Source organism: Equus quagga, unplaced genomic scaffold (genome assembly GCF_021613505.1).
Source record: "Equus quagga isolate Etosha38 unplaced genomic scaffold, UCLA_HA_Equagga_1.0 220_RagTag, whole genome shotgun sequence".
Taxonomy (NCBI): Eukaryota; Metazoa; Chordata; class Mammalia; order Perissodactyla; family Equidae; genus Equus; species Equus quagga.
In genome coordinates, this window is record NW_025799647.1 from 4,974,569 (window position 1) to 4,995,790 (window position 21,222).

Genomic DNA, 21,222 nt, shown 5'->3' on the forward strand with positions numbered 1-21,222 from the left:
CTGTAGCTCATGCGATGTTTGAATGTCCCACGAGAATTTCTATGGAGAAAACAATCTATAGTGTTTTGAGCCTTGAAACCTAACTCCACTTTACACATAAACACAATGTGTTTTTTTCATAGTTTCATATGCCCAGATTTCCCACCCCACTCCCAGGAATGCAACTACCATGTAAACAGAGGGAGAATTGTACTTTGTCTTATGCCAAATTTTACAGTATTCACTATTTTGGAAAGTCACCCCACCCACAGCAACTCCACTGTGTTTTTTGAGTTTCCCACACAACACGCCTGTAGAGGCTGCGCCTGCAGTGCTCACATTCAAAGCGATGCTGTGTATAGGTGCAGGACATCAGACTTCTCTGCTGGAACTTGTGGTGCAGCCACACCTTGGAAGTTATATTTTGAAAGACGTAATATTTTATTATAAATTGGTTCCCTTTTCCCTTATATTACAGTGGGGCATTTGTGACATTCTATTTTCCAAAGATGCCACACCAATAGATACCGCATTCCAGACACTCCTCTTATGACCTGACGCTGACATTCTTCCACTGAGCTGGGGGGGTTCTATGATCCTTTCCCTTGTACTTGGGTGGACCTTTGTAACTGCCTTGACCAATAGAATGTGGTAGAAGTAGTGCTGTGTGACTTCTGAAACTAGGTGTGATGGTTAATTTTAGGTGTCAACTTGGCTGGGCCACAGTGCCCAGATATTTGGTCAAACATTATTCTGGATGTTTCTGTGAGGGTGTTTTTGGATGAGATTAACATTCAAGTCTGCAGACTTTGAGTAAAGGAGATTGCCCTCCATAATGTAGGTGGGCGTCATCCAATTAGTCGAAGGATTGAATAGAACAAAAGACTGACCTCCTGCAAGTGAGGGGGAATTCTGCAGCAGATGGCCTTTGGTCTTGAACTGCAGCATTGGCTCCTCTCTGGGTCTCCAGCCTGCTGGCCCGCTTTGCAGATTTTGAACTTGCAAGGCTTCATAATCACATGAACCAATTCCTAAAAATAAATCACATATATACATATACATCCTGTTGGTTCTATTTCTCTCAAGAACTCTGACTAATACACTACATCATAAAAGGCAATACAGCCTTCACCTTGCTCTCTTTTTCTCTGGCTACTTTCCTTTAGAAAGAAGCCACCATGTTGTGAGGAAGCACAGGCCACATGAAGAAGCCATGTGTGTATTTCCTGCCAGCAGCCCCAGTGAGGCCCCTGCTGGCAGCCAGCATCAATCACCAGACATGCGGGGGAGGCAGCCTTTGAATGACACCAGCCCCCAGCCTGCATCAACGCCTGCCATCTGAAGCTCCAGACAGCATGGAGCAGAGAATAGCCATCCTTACTGCGTTTGGTCTGAACTCCTAACCAACAGAGATCTTGAGATAACAAATGGTTAAATAATTTTGCTTCAAGACCTAGTTCAAAAATTTTTTATCTAGACGATTCGATACTTGAAAGACCAAGTTGCATAGGTCTCTAAAGAGAGTGAAGATTAAAATTGCAATGAAAGCTTTGCTATCAAATCTGTGAAAATTGAGCACACCTTCCCTAATCTAGGGACACACTCTCCTTTGGGGACTTGCTAAACAGGTGCTTTAGACGATGAGGCAGAGGAGGCCCCAAACCACATGCTCTAATGTCTGGACTGGAGAAAAGCCACTTCCCCTCCCAGCAGCTACACACCCGGACCCTCAGGGGTCTGGCCTCCCACATGCATCTCCAATCCAGCCTGCCTACATTTAAGGGAAACTGATGGCCAGCTTTGAGGCAGAAGCAACTGGCCAAGAGTAATTGACTGCTTTCCAGAGTTTCTGAAACAAGGAGATTTAGATGGACCACCTCCAGATCCAGAGTCACGCCCTCCAGAGGCCAAGAGGAAATTCAATCAAGCCCCAGGCTGTTCAGGAAGAGACAGAAGTGAGCCCCCGCATGCCGCCACAAGGAACAGGAAACCAGACTGCGAAGCAGGGGCTCAGTGCTGGAGCTTTCCTTCAGACGTCAATGCTTGAACTTGGGAACTTGAATTCAGGCCAAAGAAAATAATTTTGACCAGTGGCTGGTCCCAAAGACAACAATGCCCATGATTACGGTGACACGTTCTCGAAGCACAGCCACTAAGCTGGAAAGCCAGTGTTTAGTACAATAAAAGTGGTCCATCCCCTTGAAACACGTGCAGGCAATAAAGACAGCTAGAGTTCGTGGAGGGCTTGGTATGTGCTAGGCACCAGGCTCAGCTCTTTACAAACAGTATCTCATCGAATTCTTAAAATACCCTCGGAAGTAGGTCTAGTGTGAGCTCCACTCTACAGGTGAGGGCACTGAGACGTGGCCTGCGATGCGAGTCAGGCGTGTTGGATTTCAAAGCGGGTAAGCGTCCTCTTACCCACTTCGCTGTCGTCCTGCGTCCAAAGGCAGAGAGACTGTTTCCCACTTAACACTTGAGTGTGTATTTCCCAAGTACAAGGACATGCTCCTACAAAACCACCATTCAACCACGACAATCAGGAAATTGTTGCTGATTCAATAATACCATCTAATCACAGGCCCCATTCAAGATTCGCTGACTGTCTCAGTCACATCACAAGAGGTCCAGCATCCACACCGGGATCATGTTGCATTCAGTTGTCATGTCCCTTTTGTCTCTTTCATTCTAAAACAGGTGCTCAGGCTTTCCTCGTCTTTCGTGACCTTGAAATTTCTGAAGAGCACAGGTCAGTTGCATTACAGCATGCCCCTCAATTTGGGTTTGTCTGATGCTTCCTCATGATTTCTGTGTTTGGGGCAGAATACCACAAAAATGATGCTGTGCTCTTTTTAGAGCATCATATTAGGAGGTGCATGACATCAATTTGTCCATTCCTGGTAAACACAGAGGGACTTTTAACCAAAGACCTGGAGTCATATCCTGAGAAGGAAGATTACAAGAGCCTGGAATTCTGCCCCACTTGACAAACCCTTTGATACACTTTGACCAGTGGGCCAGCAGGGCAGAGGCCAGATCTGGTATACAAGGGACCAACAATATCCCTGGAAAAGTGTTAGGACACAAGCGGTTGTGTCTGCCAGGATTCCTCCTAGGGAGAGAATGTGAGCGGTTGGAGGGAATTCTTCAACAAGCCATTTGGAGAGGAGGGTGACACCCCACAAGGGCATTCTAGAATGTCTGGGAGAGCAGCACGCTGGATGCTGGGAAGAAAAAAATGAAGCTGATAGAGGAGAGGGGAGGAAAGCTTGAGGCAAGAAAAAGTGGGTGGGAGGAGACAGCATCAACCAGGGGCTCAAAGTATTTGTGTACCTTCGTGTACCTTCATAGGTGTTTTAAAAATAAGTTTATTTTTTAAAGGTTCTATTTTTCCTTTTTCTCCCCAAAGCCCCCCAGTAAATAGTTGTGTATTTTTAGTTGTGAGTCCTTCTAGTTGTGGCATGTGGAGCACCGCCTTAGCATGGCCTGATGAGCGGTGCCACGCCCGCGCCCAGGATCCAAACAGGCAAAACCCTGGGCCGCCAGAGCGGAGCGCACGAACTTAACCACTCGGCCACGGGGCCGGCCCCTTATTTTGATGTACTTCTTATTCAGTGGAGTTGGAGCCAAACAACCTGTGTTAATCCCGGGTCACTGGGCAAATTACTCAGTCTTGCTGAGACTCAGTTTTCTCCTCTGTAAAATGAAGAGAAAAATAGCTCGCAGTTTTGTTCTGGGGGCTAAATGAGACAGCGGCTCGTCACATAGTCAGGCAAAGTTGATTGTGCGTCTGCCGCATGGCCCCATGGTTCCTTGTGCTGGGAAAACAGCAGAGGACAGACAGATAGGAATCCTTGGCCCCACAGAGCTGACATCTGGGGCGCAGCCTACCAGAGTGTTCTCCAAATTGTCGAGCACTGTGCACGTTTAAGGATTTACTGCTATTCAAAGGTAATAGTGAGTGTGACCTGTGTATTATGGACAGGGACCCCAAGTCACAGAGGTTGTGTAAGCAACGGTAGCTCTAAGAAGAGATGGGAGGTCACCTCCCAATTCTGTTCAGAGTCTGTTATCTGTGGAAGAAATGTGCCCATTTGAAAACCTACCATGGTGAAGAGGAGCAGAAAAGCTCTGGAAGGATGGCCACCAGACGTTCCTGGGAGGAGGATGAAGGACAGACTTTGACTCGGCCACAGCTGCTGAGTCAGGAGCAAGCTGGGCTCTGTGATTCTGGGATCTGAAGACAGCGATCCTCTCAGGGGAGGAGCTGCTCTGTGGTTCAGTCTTTGGCTCCCTCTTGCCTTTCTGACTTTCTCTGCCCTTTCTCAGATCCACGTCCTCCTCACATCCTCCCAAACCCACACAAATACATACACCGCCCGACGTTTCAGTCATTGCGATTTCCAGGCAGATTTCACAATGGAGCAGCTGCCTCCCCGTTCATTTCCTCCCCTTTCCCTTGCACTTTACAGAGACCCAATTGACACGCACAAAAAAAGTTTTTAACAGAAGCACAAACAGCAGCTCACTTTAAAAAACTGTTTTTACGCTTTCACACGGATGGTGCTGAAAGCAAAGAAGGAAGCCCCTGCACCTCCCAAAGTGCAAGCCACACCAAAGGCATTGAAGGCCAAGAAAGCAGCGCTGAAAGGCACCCACAGCCACACAGAAAAGAGAATATCTGCACGTCACCCACCTTCCGAAGGCCCAAGATTCTGAGCCTCCAAAGGAAGCCCGAATACCCCCGGAAGAGTGCCCCCAGGAGAACCAGCTTGACCACTACCTCATCATCATGTTACCCCCCCACCAAGTCAGCTGTGAAGAAGATAAAAGACAGCAACACACTGCTCACTGTGGATGTCAAGTCCCAGAAACGCTGATCGAACAGGCTGTGAAGATGCTCCATGACGTTGATGCGGCCAAGGTCCACACCCCAATCCGGCCCGACAGAGAGAAGGTATACGTGCCACTGGCCTGACTCTGATGCTCTGGATGTTGCCAACAGAGCTGGGATCCTCTGAACTGAGTCCAGCTGACCAATTCCAAATATAATTTTTTCACCATAAAAAACTATTTTTATTGTGGTAAAATATATATAACACAATATTTATCATTTTAACCCTTCATAAGTGTACAATTCAGTGGCATTAAACACATTCCCAAAGTTATGTAACCATCGTCACTATCTACACCCAAAACTTTTTCATCATCTCCAACAAAAACTCTCTGTCTGTTAAATGACTCCCTCTTCTCCCATCCCCCAGCCCCTGGTAACCTCTATTCCACTTTCTGTCTCTATGAATTGGCCTATTCTTGGTACCTCCTATGAATGGAATCATACAATATTTCCCCTTCTGTGTCTGGCTTATTGCTGGCATAATGTTTTCAAGGTCCTTCCAAGTTTTAGCATGTTTCAAAATTTCATTCCTTTTTACGTCTGAATAATATACTACTGTGTGTGTATCACATTTTATCATTCATCTGTTGATGGACGCTTGGGTTGTTTCCACATTTTGGCCATCGTGAATGATGCTGCTTTGAACACGGGTGTACCAAAGTCTGTTCGAGTCTCTGCTTTCAATTCTTTGGCGTATATGCCCAGAAGTGGCATCGCTAGGTCATATGGTAGTTCTATGGTAGTTTGAAGCAACTCACTTTTCAGGATTTTTTTAAAAATGAACATATTTATATCCTAACTTTATTCCATAAAAGGATTTGAGGTGTTTAGAAAAATATGCACAATAAAGAGAGAGAACGAGTTCAAGGAACTGGGGCAAAGGGAAAATTAGTTAGTGCTCCTTCAGGGCGGATCTGCCCTCAGAAACGAGCTCACGCCGTCCTTCCTCTTGGGACAACAGGCTGGGAGCACTTTCGAAGGCTGCTTCCTTTGCAGATGACTGCATTGCTCCCAGTTGTCGGAGCTGCTTCTCCAAACAGAACACTTCTCATGGGCTTCACTGTGCACACGAACCGTGTGGAAGCTGGCGCCACGACCTTAACCCGCACCACGTTTCTCCTGGCTTCAGACCTCTGGCTGGCTGGGTCCTTGAGGATTAGCCAGGGCAACCCTCTCAACTTCCAGGTGAGGAACGTAAGACTCAGGTTAAGTGCCCTGTGGAAAGACATAGAGTGTGTAAATAGCAGAACTGAAATTCAAACCCACGTGTCCCGACGCCAGCCCAGTTGCACCCTGGTGCACCACCGCCTCTCATTACCATAACTCTGCTTTCTTTTGCTTCAGCAGTGCAAACTCTTTTCTTTATATATTTGGGAAATCACTATATCCTCATTCTTTTTAAACTTCTCCAATAATTGTGCAGTTTCAAAATTCGGAAGGCTACAAGTATACTATTATGTGGTACGAAATGAGGTGGACATTAGCTGTGTAACATGGGAGAGAGCCACAAATCCCATTGCTGAAGCATAAGCTGTGTTACTTATTTTATAAAACTTTCCATTAGTTAGTTCCCCAAATAGGAGTGTTGCTTCCTGGTTTCCATGGTAATTTAAAAAATTTCACTGAGACATTAACAGCCAGATGAGACTGAACACGAATCCAACATACCAGAGTTTAGTGATGACCAGAGCTATAGAACTTGTGATGGGCCCAGCATCAGCTGAATGTTCACCCTGCTCTTGGTCACGCAGGCAAGGGGGACAGGTGGAAAGGCTCCTGCTCCAGCTGGGTTTCTGTTTTGACACTAATGTGAACACAGCTGCTTGGCTTTATTTGTGTTCATTGATTTTTTTTTTCTGCTGATAATGTTTTTTTAACTTTATTTTTTTAGAGCAGTTTTAGATTCCACAGCAAAATTAAGAGGAAGGTACAGAGATTTCCCATAACCCCCTGCCCCCACACGTGCATAGCCTCCCTCATTATCAACATTCCTGCCCCAGAATGGTACATTTGTCACAAGTGATGAACCTACCCTAACACATCATTATCACCCAAAGTCCACGGTTTGCTTAGGGTTCACTCTGGGCGGTGTACCTTCTATGGGTGTGGGCAAATGTATAAGGACATGTATCTACCATTATAGTATCATACAGAGTATTTTCACTGCCCTAAAAACCATCTGTGTGTTCACTGATTTTCCAGACATAGTTCATCCTTCTCGAAACCAACCGCCCTCAGGGGCATTGTGACTTCCTCCCTGCTCTCCATGAGTCACCTTAAGGCACACTGGCAGTTTCCAGGACTTCCTCAGTATTTTCCTAGATGTGTCTGGTGTAAATTTACAGGCTTTCCCTGGAAGAGGTCTGACAGATCCCCTCACTCAACTTTAATTCAATTCCGCAAACCCCGTAGACGTGGTGGAGACAGTGGTTGCACACTCTAGAACGAGACTGCCCTGTTCCAAATCCCAGCTCTTGCTTTGTGCTCTCCAGCTAGTTACCCAACCCCTTTGTGCCTTATTTTCTCATCCGGCAAACAGACATGATAATAATATAACCTACTTCATTGGGTTACTATGAGAATTGAGTTAATATATGTATGGGCCCTGGAGAACACATTGTAAGGGTTCAATAAATTACTGACAAAACTCTTGCCTACCCTAAGGCAGGCACTGCCAGGCTTTGAGGATATAGTGATGAATAAAACACAGATCTGGGGCTGGCCCCGTGGCATAGTGGTTAAGTTTGCATACTCCACTTTGGTGGCCCAGGGTTTGGGAGTTCAGATCCTGGGTGCAGACCTACATACCATTCATCAAGTCACGCTGTGGTGGCGTCCCACATAAAATGGGGGAAGATTGGCATAGATGTTAGCTCACTCACAATCTTCCTCAGGCAAAAACAGGAAGATTGGCCACAGATGTTAGCTCAGGGCTGATCTTCCTCACCAAAAAAAGAACAAAAAAACAAAGAAACCACCACAGATCCTGCTTTCAAGAGGCTTATTCCGAGGACAACACAAAAACTACATACACAGAAAAGTAGCAACGTTACCTGTCCTTATCATGCACATTTTTAAACAAGATAGTACCATGTCATGTTTGTGTTCCATTACCTTGTTGCTGTGTATTATCACTGAATACCAGCATTTTCATTTTGAATTTCCTATTTGTTAAATGCTGCTATCTATTAATTCACCAACACTTATTGAGTACCTACTAGATTCTAGGCTCTTAGGCCATAAATCTGATACAGGCACAAAATGTGAGCATACCATTCTTCCCAGCCTCCCCTCATCCCCACTCCCGGTGCCCTGCTCGAGCGTCTGTGGCTGCCTACCTGGTTCCTGGGGCGTCAAGGCAAAGAAGAGAGTTGAGAATCGACAGAGGTTGACGATCTACATAACTGAGGTGGGGAGGGGGTGACAGGAGAGATGTGAAGATTTGAGTAAGTTTGGAAGAGAGATTTTGGAGAGCACTTGAGTGATGAGTGGGACTTGGGGAAATAGACGAGTGCAGAGGAACTTTAGAACTTTTGCTGGGCACGCTGCAATGTAATTGCTCCTTCTGGAGACTTCAGTACAGACTCTAGTTGCTTTTCAGTGCTTTTGGATGTGAAACAGGTGCTTCTTTTGAATATGGTACCATGCTGAGACTGGCTGTAGCAGTCCGCTTCCAAGAAGGCCACAACGAGCCTTGCCTCCTAGTGCCATCCCCCCACACTGCATAGCGATGAACTGTGTAACAGTGGAATATTGCAGAAAGGAAAGAGTGGAACATCTGAGGCTATATCCTAAAAGACACTGCAGCTTCCACCTTGCTCTGTTGGACGACTTGCTCTCAGGGAAGTCTGCGGCCGTGTTGTGAAGATACTTGAGCAGTCCTGTGGAGGAGTCCACGTGGGCAAGAACCAAGGCCCCCACCAACAGCCAACGTAATTTTCCAGCCATATGAGTGAGCTTTCTTAGAAGTGGATCCTCTGGCCCCAGTCAAGAAGTGGGTCCTACACAACCCTGGCCAACAGCTTGCTGCGACCTCACTGGTGATTCTCAACCCAGAACCACTCAGCTAAGCCACTCCCAAATTCCTGAGCTGTGTGAGATAATAAACATTTACTGTTATTTTAGAATCTCTGAGTCTTAGAGTAATTCGTTGTGCAGCAATAGATAACTCAAACAATGGCTATAAGGTGGCCCAGCTTTACTAAGGTCACCCAGATGTAACCTGAGTTTCCCAGGCCACCTCAGCCCATGAGTACAAAAGGGGACACAGGGAGAGTAATATGTGCATTTCATTGCTCTTGCCGTTCCTGCTGAAGCAAGACCTGGAATCTTCTGTAAATTAACCATTCCCTCCCCCATAGGAAAATAGAAGCATGTTTATGAATTGGGAGAAGAGGAATAGGTCTCACGCAGGTATGACTCTCCCTGGGTGCTGTTTTGCTGTCTCTCCTTGGCTACTGCTAATGGTTTTCGAGATATCACTGTTTCCTGCCAGGCACCACTGTTGCCACCAGGGGTCAGTGCTCCTGGCCAAGCACCAAAGTCTCCCACCGGGCGCTGGTATTGCCTCTGAAGAACTCACTGGACCAAAGCTGGGAGCTGCTCTGTGAAGAAGTGGCAAAAAGATGCTTCTCTCCTCTCCAGTGTGCTGCCCTCGCCCTCCAGTTTTACGGCGATTTTACTGAAATAATTCATTTTCACTCACAGCCTCTTTCTTTAGTTCTCATACTTGTGTCCATGGGTTGGGTGGGGACGGAACCGAGTGACCTTATGTTGTTATCAGGATTCACTATCCTTCGGCAATGAGACTGTTACTGAGCCAGGTTCAACATGGCTATAGGCAGCTCGTGGCTCACATCATGCCAGTCTGGCAACACTACAGAAGAGAACTTCCTGCTTTAGAAGACAGAACACCCAGGAAGGGCTCTGAGTGGCTGGGCCTGAGTTTCAGGCCCATCCCTTGGGCTGTAGTGAGAGGAAGGCAGGGGACTGTGATAGGTGCCTCACCAAGACCACATGGAGCTCCTCAAAGGAAGGAGGCACGGCCTACCCTCAGAGCAGAGGGGCTGGGGGGTGGCGGGGGATGGTAGAGGATCAAAACAACAGCTTGCACTGCCGTCCAGTTTCCAGACCTGCCTAGGCATCCCAGTCTGACCTCCAGCAGGGGACCCAGCCGTTCAAGGTCATGGTCCCTGCCTCGGGGCAAGGAGCTTTCTGTCTCCAGAGTGGGGTTCATCTGCACCACTTTCTTTGACTGTGTGCTCCTTCCTCAGAATTTGGTTCAAGGGTCAGTCTCGTGGCTTTTGCACCTTATTTGTCATCTTCCTTCTAACCTTCCCGGAACATTCCCCTTGTGTTGCCTGCCTCTCCCTGCATCCTGATGCCTGCCCTTACTCTCCCAAAGTCACTCCCACATAACTGACTAAGAAAGTACGCAAGGATTCACAACCTCAAGCCTCTTGCCCAGCTTTGTGGGTCTAGCTGTGAGAATTTTAGGACAAGACACTCTGGGGTCCGGGTGTTATAACTTTACATGATGCAGGTATAGCAGCCTCTCTCCTGCCTATCTCATCCCTTGTAACTTTGAGGTGAGCAATCAGAAAATTGCTCTTCTGGTATTCAGGAGAATCTTCTCTGCTGACAGCAGCCCCATGGGTCCATCTGCTGCTGCCCATAACCTCTGATGCCTGGGTCTGGGAACTAGCCCATCCTTGCAGGCTGTGGCACTTCGCCAGTGTCCCGGCAGGACACCTGATGGTGTCACCTGCGTGCAAACCGCCTTGCTGTCTTCCTCGGGCTGCCAAGGAGATGTGCATCCATCTTCTGTGGATGGTCAGGTGGTTCTGAGAAGAACAGTACACCATGGGAGGAGCAGAGGTTCTAACTATACAATGTTGGCACCTTCTCAAACAACACAAGGGAAAAGTGTGGCGGCATCAGTTTCCCGGAGCTGTGAGAACAAAGCACCACCAACTGGGTGGCTTAGAACAACAGATATTTGTTGTGTCCCAGTGCTGGAGGCTGCAAGCCGAAGCCAAGGTGTCTGCAGGCCCAGCCCCTGAAGGCTGTAGGGAAGGCTGTCTTCCTGCTTCTTGGCCGCAGCAGCATAACTACAGCTGTCACGTGCTGTTCTTGTGTACGTGTCTCAAGCTTCCCCTTTTGATAAGACACCAGTCATATTGGATTAGGGCCCACTCTAATGACCTTACCTTATCTTGATTACCTCTGTAAAGGCCCCGTGTCCCAGTAAGGTCATATTCTGAGGTGCTAGGGGTTAGGACTCCAACATGTCTTTGAGTGGGGGCACAATTTGGCCCATAACAGTTGCAGACCTAGGCCTTCAAAGGAAGCTCATCCTGTGGGGTGGCTTTCTCAACTTCTCTTTCTGTTCCCCGATTTCCCCTTTCCAGGCAGCTGCCTTTTGCACATGCCCTGATCCAGGGCTCCTTATCCTCCCCTCAGGAAACTCTGCCACTGCCCATAGGAGGAGGCCTCTTCTGGGTTCTTGCCGCCTGCTAGTGAAGGCTGCTCAGCTAAGCCATTGTGACTCTAGAGGGACAGGTGGCCGCACAGTGGGGGATCCCACTTCAGTTCAGTCTCCTCACCAGCCAGAGGTGTGACAGATCTGCTCACCACTTTTCCCAAAAAAACTACCAAATCACTCCAAAACAAGCATTGGCTTTTCTTGGCAACCATATAGCCTAGTCTCCTTTAAGGAGAAGACCCCCTCCCGGATGGTCTATTTGTTTGATGCAGAGTTGTCACTCCTCCTCTCCAGTTCCAGGCAACCCACCAGCGAGGGTCGGTGCCCTACCTCATCCCCTCCTGCTTGGCCTTTCCTCTTCCTCAAACGGCCTCTCCCTTCCCTGCCTCCTCCCCAAAGGCATTCCCTCAAGGGTTCGCTGTAGGTCCTTGAAGAGGCTTGGGTCCTTGTCCCACAGGTAGGGGTGTTTTGATTTGTTTTGTACTTTTAATTTTTATAAACGGTGTGTCACTGTCAATAGCATTGTTTCTTACTTTGATTACTCTACTGGCGTTCCTCACGTTAATACTATTTTATTCTAACCCTTGTGCAACATAAGTTCAGACATGGTTGAGTTAAGGAGCACTGGACCCTTCCTGGGGCTGGCTTACATTACCAGAGCCTTACAGATAGCTGTAACTGACACTCTCCTCGCCATCCTGGAGGGGCAATCCCGGGTCTGAATAGACTGATTTCTCATTCCGCATCTCTCCACACACCTCCCACGGAAAGGGCAATGGAGGTTCCCCATGTCACCACACATAGCCGAGACACAAAAATGCACTGGGGTCATGTTAAATGATGCAGTGAGGATGCAACCAGCCGCATCCAGACTGCGGTGATCCTATACGATGAATGATCTGGTTTCTTCAACAGATACATGTTACCAAAAGAAGGCAGTGAGCGGGAGGGAGGGAGGTAAGGGAGAAAAAACAATGGATTAAGAGACACTTCAGAGACATATTAACCAAAGGCAATGTGTGAACCTGTTTAGATCATGATGTGAAAGAGACAACTAACTGTAAAAAGACAGTTTTTTAAGTAATAGGGAAATTGTAAACACAGATTGGGTATTAGATGAGACTGAGGAGTTATTAATTTTGCTAGATATAATAATTCTATTATAGATATGGCTTTAATAAAGCTCTTATTGTTACCACACAAAATTAAGGTTCTCTGCCCGATGCACATAAACAAGCCAATTAATTATGGCATCAACCTTTGGGGGAGAAATCAGCTTTATTCTGCGAGATCAATCTGCAGGGAGACAGGGGGCGTGGGCCCTCAGATCTTTCTCCCCGATTCAGGACTTGGGGGGATATTTAAGAGGTTAGAGAGAACAGGCTGGCACAGGGAAACACTGGGGGGACAGGTTTTGATTGGTGGGCTTCAAGCATGTATGGTGAGGTTTTAAATATTTATGACAGTGTGGGGAAGGAACTTTAACACCAGATCTTCCTGAATGAGGGGCCACTCACTTCTGAGAAGAGTCTGACTTTCAAGTTCCAGTCATATCCTGGTCCTTGGGTTCCATGGGAAGGAGGATCTTTGGTTCTGAAGTCGTTTCAGGTCACGATTTCTTCTTTTGCACATGCCCTGGCTATGTGACTTTGCACACTTTCTGAAAGGCAATTCTTAATCACTCTGGTGGTAAGAGACGAGGTCAGTTGCACTGGTCCTGGAGGCCCACAGTTACATTATCTGCTAGAGACTCATATTGAAACATTTATGAGTGAAATGGTATGATGCCCAGTATAAGCTTTTTCTCTAAAAGTTCACATAGAAATATTTTAGGCTTCCTGGGCTATACAATGTCTGTCCAACTACTCAGCCTTGCTGGTGTGATGTGAAAGCAGGTGTGGATAATACATAAAGGAATAGTTGCAGCTGTGTTCCAATAAAACTTTATTTACAAAAACAGGAGGCAAGCTGGATTTGGCCCAGTGGGTGCTAGTTTGCCAATTCCCAGTTCTAGAGCAAAAAAAAGGAGAGGAGCAGATAGGTAAAAAAGATTGACAAAATGTTGATAGTTGTTGAAGTTGGATGATGGGTACGTGGTGGTTCACTACACTATTTTCTCTATTTTTGTGTATGTTTGAATATTTCCATAATAAAAAAAATTCAAGTGTACCGAAGAAATCTTTTTGCACCGAGAGAGAACTATTTGCCTGTGACCTCTCTCCTTATCTCCCTCACTCCCTTTACTTTTGCCTGCCTTTTTCTCAGATCTGTCTCACACACCCACTCACACACACTTACATGTAGCTATATTTTAATCAAAGTGAACTTCCTAGACAGTCTGTCCCGCTGAGGAATGCAGCAGAATTCTGCGGCAAATCCTTATGGCGGGGGCCCATGTTCTTTCCCAGGAGACTCACAGGCCCGCTTCCTTTCAGAGCTTTATACCCTTGTAAACACTTTCCCTAAAATGGACATCCCAGGGCCCAGGGCTGAAGCAGACCACCCTTAAGGAAGCATTGTTGTTTTCTTATTTCTCAGCAGGAAACAGGAATGTCCCAGGGAGGATTAGAAAATTACCAGACAGCCCTCGAGAAGGGCTGGGAACGTCCAACTGGAAGTTGGAATTTGGTCAGAACATCTGGAAATTCAAAGGAAGAAATGTTAAGCTATTCATCAGGCTCTATAAATTCTCCTAAAAGTAGACAATTATGAAACAGAGAGAGGACAACAGAGCATGTTGTCAGAGGAAAGGAATTACATACATCTCACTTGAAACTGCCCTGAATGTGTAAGCTGAGCAGATCTGTCATTTCAAATTGTGGGTCACAGATCTACAGAGGAAAGAATAGTCATGGACCCTTCTTTTCCCAGATCCTTCAGCAGATGACAGGGGCACCTGCAGAAACTGGCCCCAACCTCTCTTCCACCTGCAGGAACGCCATGCTCTCCATTTGTCCTCCATCGGCATCAGGCCCCAAACCACTGCGTCTACCTGGAAGAATTTCTCCTGTAACTTACCCAAGCCCCATTCTCCATTTGACTTCCAGCTTTTGTATATGGGAAAAGGCCTTTCCTGACAACACCAGCTCCTGGTGGCCTCTCCTTCTTATGAGCTTCTCCAGCACATTCTGACGGTACCACCTGTTCTCACTTAACTATACATTGCCCTGTTTACCACTGAGGGTAAGAAATGATGGCTGCTGAAACAGATTAAACCCAGATTTTGTGACTTAACACAAAAAGTCATTTTCACTGACGTCACAGCACAAAGGGGGTGTTCCTGGCCACATGATCATTCAGGGTCCCCCAAGCTCTATTTTGCTGCTCAAACCTCTTCTAGATCCTCGGAGTCTTTGTCATTTTAGTTGGCAGGTGAGGAAAGAGAGCATAGGGAAGGTACACACACTTGTTTGATACAATATTACGTCTGTGAGATTCATCTATATTGTAGCTTGAAGCAGCGATTAATTCTCTTTCATTGCTGTATAATACTCCATTGCATGAATATACCACAGTTTATCCATTCTACTGCTGGCAGGCATTTGGATTGTCTTCAGTTTGGACTATTATCAGTAAAGCTATTATGAATGTGTCTTTTGATGCACATATCTATAAATTTCTGTTGTGTATGTACCGAGCAGTAGAATTGCTGGGTCACAGAGCGTGCATACATAAAACTTTAGTAGATGTTGCCAAATAGTTTTCCAAAGTAGTTCTGCAAATTTACATGCCCAACTTTAGCATTGCATGAGGCTGCCAGTTGCTCCATATCCTTGCTAGCACTTGGTATTGTCTGTCTTTCTCATGTAGCCATTCTGGTGTGAGTGCTGTGGTATCTTATTGTGTTTTTAATTTGCATTTTCCTAATGACTCATGTTATTGAGCACCTTTTTAAAGCCTTGTTGGACACTTTAGTATTCTTTTTTGAGAATTTCCTGTTTAAATCTTTGGCTGATTTTTCTTTTAGATAGTCTCTCTTTTTCTTATTGAGTTGAAGAAGTTCTTTATATATTCTGGATATGAATTCTTTGTCAATTATATGGATTGCAATTATATTTTCACACTCTGTGGCTTGCCTTTTCACTCCCTTCATTTTTTTTAAATAAACAAAAGTTTTAAATTTTAATGAAATATCGGGTATCAATCTTTTCTTTTATGAGTAGTATGTTTTGAGTCCTGTTAAAGAAATCTTTGCCTATCCCAAGGTCATGAAGATGTTCTGTGTTTCCTCTGTTATCTTTTGAAAGCTTTGCTGTTTTACCTTTCACATTTTGGTCTATGATTTCTCTGTAATTTATTTATGTCTTTGGCATGATGTAGGGGTCAGGGTGTTTCCCATTTGAATATTCAATGGGTTGGCACCATTTACTGAAAAGATCTTCCTTTCTCCGCTGTGTGGCACTGTACCTTTGCTGCAAATCAGGTTGATTATATATGTGTGGGTTGAGTTGGGGAACTCTATTTTACTATTTTGGCCCATTTGTCTATCCTTTCACTGATACCACATAGTTTTAATTATAGTAGCTTGAAAATCAGTGATTTACATCCTCTACTTTGTTTTTCCTCAAGATTGTTTTCTGTTCTTGACACTTTGCATTTCACAATTTCCTTGTCGGTTTTTACACACAAAAACTCATGTGGGGATTTTGTTTGGGATTGAACTGAATCCCCTAAATAAAATTGGGGAGATTTATCAGATTTACAGTATTCTTTCAATCTATGAACAAGATATGTAACTCCTTTTTTCCCCTGCTTCTTTAATTTCTCTTGGTAGTGTTTTATAGTTTTCTGATAGAGGTCTTGCACATCTTTTATTATATTTATTCCTGGGGGTTCGTTTTTGGTGTTATCGATAATGGAACTGTTTTTTGAAATTTCACTTTCAAATTATTTGTTGCTAGTGTAAAGAAATACAATTGATTTTTGTATACTGACCTTGTACCCAGTGATGTTGACTCGTTTCTAACTAGTGAGTGGCCTCTCCCACTCACACTTCATTGGCCAGAACTCAGTCGCACAGCCACACCTAAATGCAGCCAAGGTGGGGAAACTGAGTCTTTCCGGGGGTCTGGGAAGAAAAGGAAAGGAGTTTTAGGGAACACAGCAGATTCTTCCACTCTGCATTGAGATATAACGTCCCTGGGGTTACTCTGTCACTGTACTATGCTGCAAGGAGCTCTAAAGCTCTCCAAGTCTTAGCAGTGTTTAGCTAATTTATAACTTGAGGAGTCCTTCAGAATGTTCTAGTTGGAAAAAGACTACATTAACAGTTACTCTCTGTTACTTTGGATAATCATATGGCCCCAAGGGGATCGTAGATCACATGCAAAATGTTGCCTTGAAATCGCATGGTGGAATCCTGCTCCACAGTTTTCCAAATTATGCTTATGTTTCTATGGTTTTAGATTGGCTTAGAAATCAAGCACATGCCACCCACCTCCTAATGAACTTGCAGACTGTACTCCCACCCCCCCCCCTCATTTTTATTGTAACTACCCAAAGCTGAAGTTACACATCAGCAAGTTGCTCTATTTTTTTTTTCCCCTGAGGAAGATTCCCCCTGAGCTAACATCTGTTGCCAATCTTCCTCTTTTTTTGCTTAAGGAAGATCAGCCCTGAGCTAACATCTGTGTCAGTCCTCCTTCACTTTACATGCGGGTCATCACCACAGCATGGCTGATGAGTGGTTTGGGTCCATGCCCAGGATCTGAACCCATGAACCTGGACCACTGAATTGGAGCACATTGAACTTAACCGCTACACCATGCGGCCAGCCCCAACAAGTTGCTTCATATTTTGAAGGACTGGTTCAAACTTTTTGCTCTCATAATGTTGTGATCTCACATTTTGTCTAATTGCTGTGACCAAACACAAATGACTTACTTTCTCAATTAATCTAATTTGCTCATGAACTGACACAATGCCTAAGCCCACAACGCAGTCACTGAACTCTGACGGCCCATGTTGGGCACTGCTGAGTCCTGGCTGGCTGAATTTGAGGGTGGTCTTTAGTCTGTCAGCAATGAATACAAGACAGTTAACTGCTTTTGCAGGAATCAGAAGTGCCCTTGTTTTATATTTCCACAGAACACAATTTCATTGGTTCTGAGTACACATCTGATAATGTTTAGGTCAACGGATTCCAAAGCTGGGATGCTCCAAACATAATGTCTCCCCCGAGACCACAGCTGGAAAGCCAGGCACAAAACTACTGCATGTTTTGTGCAGATTATTCCTCTGCGAACAAAAGAGAAATGAGTGTGAATGGAGTGCTGCCTGTTCTCACACAGGCCAGGAGAGTGTTTGATGACGTCTGTCACGGTCTGAGGCTCAGGAACAGTCCTGCAAGGCTTTGAACCTCCAAAGAGCAATCATAGGCCTGAGTTTCCCTTCCAGAGGAGCTGCATCTGGTGACACTTCACGCCCCCACCCCAAGTCTAGCACAGAGAGGGAGGGTAGGAAGCGTGTGTGGAATGAAGAATGGGCTCAGGAGGTCATCTCCCAGCTCTAGTGAACTTTATTTGCACTTCCTCTCCACTTCTCTCTCCCCACTCCTCTGTTCTCTACCACTCCCTTAGCAAATGTTTAGCTGTTCCCTAAGGCAGCTGTCTCACCTCTCAAGGCCCCTCCCCGGTGCTCCACCCCCACCTCCAGCACAGAGGCTTTTCCCTTAGATGGCCTTTTTCTTTTTTCATTTTGTTTTGATTCAATGTATTTCTAAGATTTTTTTCCCCATGTGCTGCTGAATCATATCTGGGCTTCAATCAGTGGCTTAGATTAAAATTCTAAGGCCAGAAATAGGTGATGGAGGTGCCAAAGGCAAAGTGGGCTCCAAAAGCCCGCCCAAAAATCCTCATAGCCTTTCTCCTCCCCCATGGTGTCCACTGCAGCTCTTCTGGGCACATTCTGGTCAGAATTGTTGGTGTGCATGTGTGTTGGGGAGTGTGTTTTGTTTTTTTCAGGAAAACCAAGATGGCGCAGTAGGGTAACCTCGGAACAACAGAGGGTAGGGCTGGGACAGAGGATTCCTATGATCTACGTCTCACTTAGGACTGGACCCCAACAGAAGAGCACAAAGAGGATTCTCTAAAAAACATTCTTGGGAGAAGTATTGGGTTAATAATGGGTTAACATGTTACCACTTTTCTAAGTTTCATAGAATTTTAGAACCAAATTAAGCATAAGAGCCACCATTTATTGAGCATTTACTAAGTGCTGGATTTTTTAATCCTTATAACAACCCTATAGTGTAGATATGGAACAGAGGCTCCCCTCATGTGTCATAGGTGGTAAGGGGGAAGCTAGGCAAAAGGACAGTTTTGCTCATATAATCCAACGCTATTTTGTTTGTTTTCATTTTTATGGAGGTAATATAATTGTAGGACAAATCAAATCATTTCAGAAGGCAAGTATTAGAATTTTAATTTAATACATTTCTCTTAAAGGTTAAGAACAAGGTCGAATTGGTTATCTCTATTTTCTGATCGGTTGAGTAATTCCTCCCTGGGGCCACTGGGAAAGGCAGTCACAGCTCTTGGATGCTGTGCGCCCCTGCTTTGGTGGCCCAGTTTGCCGACACACAGGTTGCTGGGAAAGTGGGCCTCGGTTTGACTAGCAGGGTCTGCTGACAGTCTCCAAATGCCCAGCAGGTGGCAGTGTTTCCCACACCGGGAGAGCCCATCAGGGTCTGCCTGGAGGGGCAGAAAGACCATAACACCTTCCTGTATTAAACTTGTTAAAAATTTTTGCTTTTCCTACATTTTATTTTTGAAGCATTTTAGTAAACATAAGCAAGGTAGGCTTTCGTGAAAATGGCAGAAGTGAGAGCTGCTGCCTCCCTTCTCCCCATGTCACCAGTTGCCCTTGACTCCCAAGCCCGTCGCTGTGATGCCCCCCACAGATCTGTCCTTCCACTAACACCCAGGGAAGATTCTTCCCAATCCTCGACTTCACGCAACTGTCCCACCACCCCATCACCTACCTGCCAGTTTGCTGCCCCACTTCCTTGAAAGCAAGCTGTGTGCGAAGCTGGTGAGCCAGGTGCAACCGTCCAGCTGTCATTCTCAGCTGCGATTCTCCCGGGAGAGCCAAGCGCACTTTGGAGGAGATCGTGAAGGAGGCTGGCTGAGAAAAATCGTGGTCCCCAAGGAGTAACTAAAGGTGGCGGCTGTTTGCTGTGAGGAAGACACGTCAGGACTGATGGAGGCTTTGCCACGTTGTGCCTGCGTGTCCAACAGGCAGCAACACAAGTTCACCTATGGCAACAGTGAGCGTGTCTGCCCTCCCAGCCACAGCCTTCGTGTAAATATTTCTTTCTACCATCTGTCACACAGCCTGAGTCTCACTGTTGGAGGTACACTTCCTTTGAGTTTTAAAATGGCCAAGCTTTCAAGAGTTTCCTACTTAAAATGTGAATGTAGTGGGAGGGGCATCAAACTGGGGTATAAATAATACAGAAGTGAGGAGGGGCTGGTGCAGGGAAATTGGTGAGGTGACAGTATAGATAAACATGGTAGGAAACTCTGGTAATTTTCCTAATGACAATGTAAAATTTTTATATGCAGAAATTGAATTAATTTTAAAGTGAATTAGAAAGCTAAACAGTCCTAGAAATTTTGCTTTTAAATAACAGGCCACTTTATTTTTTATTTTATTTTTTTAATTTTTTCCTTTTTCTCCCCAAAGCCTCCCAGTACATAGTTGTATGTTCTTAGTTGTGGGTCCCTCTAGTTGTGGCATGTGGGACGCTGCCTCAGCATGGCTCGACGAGCAGTGCCATGTCTGCGCCCAGGATTCGAACCAACAAAACACTGGGCCGCCTGCAGCGGAGCACGCAAACTTAACCACTCAGCCACGGGCCAGCCCCAACAGACCACTTTAAATAATGCCTCCGAGTTTGGGTTGAAGGGACAGGCACCAGGCAGGCAGGAGATGCTAGGAAATTTGGGGGGAGAACTTTTTTGTTTTTTTTAGTTAAAGATTGGCACCTGTGCTAACATCTGTTGCCAATCTTCTTTTTTTTCCCCATTCTTCACCCCAAAGCCCCCCAGCACACAGTTGTAGATTCTAGTTGTGAGCCCCTCTGGTTGTGGCATGTGGGACGCCGCCTCAGCACGGGCTGACGAGCAGTGCTGGGTCGGCGCCCAGGATCGGAACCAGCCAAACCCTGGGCCGCTGAATCGGAGCGCATGAACTTAACCACTCGGCCACGGGGTCAGCCCCCAGGGGAGAACTTTTAATAAGTCTAGGCTTTATTGTATCAGCTAACTTTAGCAGGATTGTTAAATGCCCACTGTGTGCCATGTGGTGTCAGAAACACTTTGTAGACATTATTTCGTTTGGTATTGGGCATTCTATGGATAGGGAACCGAGGCAAAGGTAACTTGCCCAAGGTCACCATCTTATAAGCACTAGCCAGGAGTCAAACCGGAATCAAGCCCGGATTCAAGCACTTCCTGCCCTTTCCACTTGACCACACCACAGTTATGCCAGAGTAAACCAACACCACGGACCTTGGTAAGTGATCAGCTACTGGAAATCTCCAGAAGTCCCCACAGTATTTGTCCCAGGTCTTTATTAAAATGCAGGGACAGATTCTTGTAACCCATTCCCCTGACTGCCGGGGTTCTCAAATGCTCCCATATGAGAAATGCTTTAGAAGGATTTTATGTTTCTGTCCTTATAATCAGGACTCATATTCTGACTTGGGGACTTCAGCACAATGTGATACACTATTCAAAAGGGGGATTGGGCAGCCCGTGGGACACACAGCCGTTGCAGCTAAGCCCTGATTCAGAGTCCACATCCTTTTTTATTCCCGGCACATGAATTTAGCATTCCCTGCCTTGTTCCACGCCCACCT

At 45.9% G+C, this 21,222-nt stretch overlaps 1 long non-coding RNA gene and 1 pseudogene across 1 annotated transcript; one reads left to right on the forward strand and one right to left on the reverse strand.

Moving 5' to 3' along the window:
• Positions 1–4,539: 4,539 nt before the first annotated feature.
• LOC124233730 (60S ribosomal protein L23a-like) lies at positions 4,540–5,000 on the forward strand (annotated as a pseudogene).
• Positions 5,001–5,195: 195 nt separating this feature from the next.
• Positions 5,196–19,555, reverse strand: LOC124233775 (uncharacterized). The gene is made up of 3 exons (XR_006887139.1): positions 19,342–19,555; positions 16,296–16,428; positions 5,196–6,091 (listed from the first exon to the last, which is right to left on the reverse strand). It is a non-coding gene; the product is annotated as an uncharacterized LOC124233775 (long non-coding RNA).
• Positions 19,556–21,222: the final 1,667 nt, after the last annotated feature.